Source organism: Tiliqua scincoides, chromosome 1 (assembly GCF_035046505.1).
Source record: "Tiliqua scincoides isolate rTilSci1 chromosome 1, rTilSci1.hap2, whole genome shotgun sequence".
NCBI classification, from domain to species: domain Eukaryota; kingdom Metazoa; phylum Chordata; class Lepidosauria; order Squamata; family Scincidae; genus Tiliqua; species Tiliqua scincoides.
The window spans coordinates 198,796,741-198,803,715 of NC_089821.1; the positions used below are offsets into that span (position 1 = coordinate 198,796,741).

At 40.8% G+C, this 6,975-nt stretch overlaps 1 pseudogene; it reads right to left on the reverse strand.

The window, feature by feature from the left end:
* Positions 1–248: 248 nt before the first annotated feature.
* Positions 249–6,422, reverse strand: LOC136646845 (amine sulfotransferase-like; annotated as a pseudogene).
* Between the last annotated feature and the right edge of the window lie 553 nt (positions 6,423–6,975).

The following is a 6,975-nucleotide window of genomic DNA, read 5'->3' on the forward strand; positions in this document are numbered from 1 at the left end:
GTTTGTTCTTTTGGTTAAACATCTACTGAAGAAGTATCTGTCTCGAGTATGGCTGGTCATTCACCAATCAAAATAAACAGCAGTAGCAACAGTGTGCAAACTGTGAGGAGAAGATGCAAGTGGTTTAGCATCCCTTGGATGCTGCCCTGATTTCTCTAGACAAAGAACAAGGTACCTCACATGATAGCACAACATTTAGAAAATAATTCTCCATGATTCAGAATTTGGTGTCACACAGTTCTAGCTAGGAATTCGGTCATCTTTATTTTGAACAATATGGCTGACATGTACACACTGCATATATAAATGTTCCTCTTTCCAGCAGAGGGCAGGCTCATAATTCATCATTGATATCCCAGCAGAACTTGAAGTGCAGCTTCTCCATGCTCTCCTTGAAAACGCTGTCAAACCGTTCACTCTGGGCTACAGTCATTGTGTTTTTCCAGTCTCCAACAGTACCTGGCCCAGAAGCAGAGAAGGAGAGAGAATAGCTGTGTTCACATGGATATCTAGAACTTCTGTACTTGAAGGGCAGAGGAAAGCTAACAGTGCCAAATGTCCTTAAATAAAAGCAATATTTGGAAACATTTCCAAACTGATGGCTAAGACGGGGGAAATTCTGTTGCTTGATTATCGATGAAGCTGACTAGGCCTGAGGTGCAACATGGGTACTTGCATTCATGCCATGAAAAGAACCAAAAAATAGCAGTGTCTGGATTTAGTTTTGTACAATCCAGGCACGTCCAAATTTCCCAGGGTGCCTGAAGAGGTGTGTCTCCTTGCCTTTGAAGGGAAAGTATATATACTAACATGGGTGAGATTAATGTAATTACAGAGCATGCACCACCTCTTCTTCAGTGTCTTCATACCTTCCCAACTGCTAGAGAAGATGTAGCATGTGACTCCACAGATTCTTGCGACACTCCTGCCCCTACCACTTTCCAAGGAGTCTTTACAATTCTCCAGCTCCAAAGGAACAGAAAGCGGAAGAATAGAACAGGCTGCTAACAGCTAAATGTTAACAATTTATCCTCTGTTCCTGTCCCCAGTGGCTGGAGCACCAGACAATTCATAGGGCTGACCTACTAATCTAGTGCTATTCCTGTTCATGCCTGTTCTTGCATGGACCACAGCTATCTGGGTACTGCACGAGAACAGAAGGACAAAGCAGGCAAATCAGAAGCTGAGCCAAATGAAGCAAGAATTGGCCAATTCTCTGTAAGCTACCACCATATTCCCCATATGCAGCCTTGTATTTAACAGAGAAGTCCCACAGTCATTGCAATGTTTATAAGTTGATTTTCATCATAAGATTTTATCATGTTGGGATTAGTAGTGGTTCTGCAACGACTGAGCACTACCTCAAATATTAACCTCCATTCACTCACCTTTGCAAAGAAAACGCCCTTGGCTTATATCTGTTGCAAGGTGTTCCCAGATGTTGCAGGATATTCCAAGGTTCAAAAGCAAACTTAGTAGGCAAGAGTGGTGATCAATTCCAAGCGTTTATTGTATTCCCATCAAACAGCGTCTCAAGGGATTCTTTCCAAGCATTAAGAGTGAATGTGAGAGTCAGAATTCAGCAAAAGGTTGTGTTCCATCACACAGCGTCTCAAGTGATTCTTTCCAAGTATTGAGAGTGAATGTGAGAGTCAGAAGTGAGAAGAAGAGAAGCCCAGAGCGCCCTCTCCAGCTCACTTTTATTACAATGTGGGTTCTCTCCTTGAGACACGTCATTGGGTCAGGATAGTAGACATTTGATTGGTGGGGTTACAAATCACCAGTTGTTCAGATTACATTCAACATATACAATTCACAGATTTTGAGTGGTCAGTAGGTGGTACTGCACTTTCAATTTTGCTCAGAACTGACCTCATCTCATAACCATCTCATGACTTCATCTTCATGTATCCAAAAGAATCCTTGAAATGCAACTTACTTGCCATGGGGTTTGCGGGCTCAGCTAAAAAAATTGCAGCCTTATGCCTTTCTCTGGGAACCTGACCTTTGATGTTAACTGGAAATAGCTTTGATATGTTTTCTTAAACCCTTTCATGCAGTTAGACCACTAAAACGTATTTAAGATAGTGTTAGTTACACTCGTTTAGGCACCAAAACTGGTTTTAAAATGAAGAATAAGGAAAACTAAGCTGGCTAATATTTTCTATGAGATCTGGTGTAAATATTTGCTATAATACTGTTTTCAGCATTTGTGTGCAGCCTGTTGCTCTTAAAAAGCCTTCAAATCGATTTTAAAAGCACAAACATTTTTCCCCCACTCTTCTTTGGAAAACAAAGGCCTATTGATGCAAATGTATCGACATTGTTCTGCAGAGAACATCTGTGGCAAGCGGCCAAGTTCAGCCAACCACTTGATTTTTAAACCGAAACCATTTTTTATCTCTTTACTCTAACTTACAGACAGATCAGAAACATACGTTTCAGGTGAGCATACTATAGCATAACTATGCCTTCTATCATATCTACATCATCAGGAAGGTTCTCATAGTTGCTTCTGTGATCCTGTCTCATTTTATCAAATGTAGCCTTGTCCACAACCTCAAACAATACCTTTTCAGTTAGCCTCTTTCCCAAGAAATTGCATATTGTCAATACAGAGCCTCGCAGATCCTGAAATTGGACAAATTTTTCCTAGGAAGTCATCTACAACAGGGTACCATAACTGCCTAATAACCTAATATCACAGAACAAGAAAATGATGACCCATATTTCAGAGACACTGAACTTGCTCACTTCTTTAATGTCAGTTCTGTATGGTACATTCTCCATTTGGTACTGCTTTGTTTGGAACTGCAGAAGAGGTGGGGGAGGCACTAAATTGCATGCATCTGGGTTCCTTCCTTTCCTTTTCAATCTGCTTCTATATTCCAGAATCCAAAGCCTTCAGGCTGTGGAGAATGCTTGACTAAAGGCAAAAAGGGGGGTGATTCTTGTGTGTTACTTAATAAGACGACGGGAGCCCCATCCTCCAAACTTCCCCAGTGCTAATGCAGCCACGCCACTAGGGTGCTCGCTACATCCTATGGAGGAGTTTCAGGTGTCAAGGGCCTCCTCCATGTAAGGGAACATTTTGCCCTTGCCCCAGGGTAATCCTCTGCTGATGGGTCTACTCACACCTGCACAAGATACTTTGCTGGTGCATGTAGGACCTGGGTGGTGCTGGTGTATGTAGGATTGAGTGGACCTGGGTAGGGAGATCGAGGACAGGAAGAGGAATAAGAAATTGGTGGCAACACTACAGTCAGCGCTGCCCACTTCCTGCCTTGACACACACACTTCCGCCCCAGTCTCGCCCTGTTCCTTCTAGTACCTTCCCCGTTCCTCCCATCCACTGTCCACCCATCAACATACTGATGCTGGGGTTCCCTCAGTGGCTGCCATCACCCAGGTACAGCTGCATACCTATTGTGGTAACAGCCAAGCTGCACTTTATGGGATGTCACTGTCTGTAATGGCCATAAATGGCTACGCATCACCAGAACATGCATTCCAAACACACAGAGACTATTGGGCGATAAATAGTTGTGCCATGTCTTACCTTCTTCATTTCTTCATATGTAAGGAAGAGGATATTAAAGTCATCCCTGTGAGCATACCAGTCTTCGACGTGATCTATCCATGAACCAGGTAGCACTGCCGGGAAATAAGTTATTTTGGTATAAACGTTATGCACATCTAAAGGCAAACAGATGGAGTTACAGGCTGTGATGTTAGAAAGTTCAACTTTCTCTCAGCTATGAACCCGTTCGGATGCCTGAGCTCCCCATATCTAACCACCAGCATCTGCAATATGGGGATAAAAATACTGATCTACTTTCCAAGATATTCTGAAGGACCTCTGAGGACTTTGGAGACAATGCATGTGCTGTGCTTTGAAGACAATGAATGATTCGAATGCCACGTTTTGGTGACAAACTGAAAGAAACTAACTGCCATGATTTCAGACAACTCTTGCTAGACTGATGAGCCCACTTAATACAACTGAACATGTTATCCAGCCTCATGATTTAGACTAGTGGTCTTCAACCTTATTCATGCAACAATCCCAAAATAAAAAAGTACGAGACTGGTGACACAGTCTCACACAGTACAGTTTCCATTATATGTGCTGAAGCGACCAGGAGCGGGCAGGGGCTGGTTGGGAAGAGTACCTGACTTTCCTGAAGGCTAGTTTGAGGACTCCTGGCAGGGTGCCAATCGGTGAGGTGATGCGACCTTGGCCCAGCGACAGCATGATCCCATCTCCAATAGTGGGAAGTCATTCGTTGGTATAATATATGCTTGTTAGCAGAACTGAAGCCAGTGCAACTACCCTCTTGCTGAGTTGCCAGAAGATAGAATGAGATACGAAGTGAAACGGATAAGACTTAACCCATTTCACTTCGTATTATCACCGCATTGAGTGTCTGCCTACCAGGAGGTCCTCAGAGTAGCCTTCAGGAAGCACATGTACTCTTCCAACCCAGACCCCATGACACCTCCCCTATATGAGGTGTCACAACTCCCAGCGAGTTGTGACAAATGGGTTGAAGAACACTGATTTAGACTACTGACAAGTGAAAGAAAGGCTGCTCAGGAAAAGGTAATCAATGAAAATTGAACCCGGTCTTTCTAGCAGTACATGCATAACAAAATATGTACTGAGTGATATGTCAGTCTAGCGCCATGGTTTCCAAACATCTTCTCAGAAGTCTGAGAAGCACTAAGATTTTGCGGGAGTGGGAAAAAGCCGTAATCCCCAGGATTGCACCGCTGCCAGGGACAGAGGTTTTTTTTAACTTAATATGCAGGACCTCCAGGGGGTTTGGGAAGCCACTGGACAACACTCCTAGCACCTAGATTTCATTCTTAAAGGAGAAAAAAAGCAGAGGAACAAAAGTGCTTCATAATTCATTAGCCAATAATTCTTTCATTTACCATTTAAAAATCTCTCCATGAAAAAATCAAAATCTTCTATTCTAATCTCGTTGAAAATTTAGAATAATGATAATAGGAGACCAAGACATCCTTTGGGTTTCTGGCCACATAAATAAGCTGCAGGAATAAAATGTATTTCTGTTTTTTTGTTTTTTTTAAACAGCGTTTATTTATTTATTACAGATACATGTAAGGAAAATCGGTTAGACTTAGGGCTGGGACTACACAGGTTACACATGAGGGTATTGGCCATCGATTACAACATACATTAGTCCAAAAAACAAAATGATGTCTAAAAACGAAATTATTCATCAATACAAAAATTATCATATTTGTTAATCTACTGATTAATAATTTAACTAAACAATCAATATTTTTTATCTAAAATTATCTATCCAATCATAAAAAGGCTTCAAATTTTTACTTATATGCTCTTCTTATCACTAAACTAATATTTAGAATAAAATATTTCTTATCTGATTCTTAGTTTCTGATGTCGCATTTAAGAGGAATGTTTCCAGTTCAAATGGTAATACACACTTCAATATCTCTTGTAACAGTTTATATATCATTTTCCAATATTTCTTTGTTTTTTCGCATATTCACCACAACTAATAAGATATTTCCCTCAATTCTTTACTTATCCAACATTTGTTTGATGACCCAGGGTACATTTTTACTATTTTCTCTAGAATTAAATAACATCTATAAATTATTTTATATAGTTTCTCTTTTAAAGAATAACCTTTTTAGTTATCTTAATACCACTTTAATTTTTGCAATATTTGTGTTCCAAGTTTTCATTTGCATCTACTTTGATTTAATATAATTGATAGAATACTCTTCATTTCTAAAAAGAATTTGGTTCATTAATATCTACAAAAGGAAAAAAAATTCTACTTGTTCAGCCATTTTCACTTTCTGTCTTAGTATTTCCTTTGTTCTCTGTCTTATTAGTGTTTTCCTTCTTGCTCCTCCCACTGCTCCTTCCACTTCTTCTTTTTCTTCTTAACTCTCTTAAATTTCTTAACCCCTCTCTTTTCTTCTTTCTTTTTCTTCATTCTGTTCTTTTTGGATTTAATTCAAAAATTCTTCCTCTTCTTCAGACAACGTGCTCTCTGGACGTTTCCTCTTTTTTCTTCCTTAAAATTCTTAATTCTGATAAGGACAGTTGCTTTTTCCATCTCCTGTCTCAGGAATAAAATGTATTTCTGATCACCTCTGTTTCCCCCCCCCCAACCACATGGCTCCAAAGGGGAGGAGCCGCTTAACGTGAAAAACTATCAGTGGAAGTTTTTCACGTTAAGAAGTTTCCACTCCAGAAGACCCCAATCTCCAGAGGACCAATATGATAAGGCCAGACAAAAAGTCAATGTGAGATGGTACAATGAAAGGCCTCAACCAAAGGTTGAAGAGATAAGGTACTGAAGCTGGCAGTCATCCATACTTACTGGTTTTCTCTTGCTCTGAGACAGCAATTCCATCAAGTGCAAAACAATCAGTTCACCTCAGTAAATATGAGTGAGAAAGTGGAAGACAAGAGTGTATGAATGAACGGAGAACACTTTTCATCTTGTTCTCCAAGCTGCAGTTGCAGGATCATTGCAGTGTCGCAACGTGATTCTCTGGCTGCGAGGTATGTGTGAGATGAGATAATGAGTAGGGCGCTAGGATGTGGTTGTATTAATGGCTTAGCTTGCCATTTTCTTTGCTGAGATGTACTCAATAAAGCTTTCTTTAAAGTTGGTAATGTCATCTCACAGTGGCTCCATTCAGGATCAAAAGACCCCACTATAGTGGGGAAACTGTACCCCCTAAGCGCTGTGCAATTGTTTTGATTCCTGTCGTCTGGGGACAGACCCTATTGGATCAGAGTCAGCTAGCCCTCTAACAGTTCCATTGACACTGATAGGAAACAGCTCTCAAGATTTCAGACAGAAAATCTTCTCTTTCCTACCTGGAGAACTTGGGAGCTTTTGCATGCTCTTCCAGTGAGCTATGAACCCTTGGTGAAAAGCTTGGGATGCTTCATTCAGC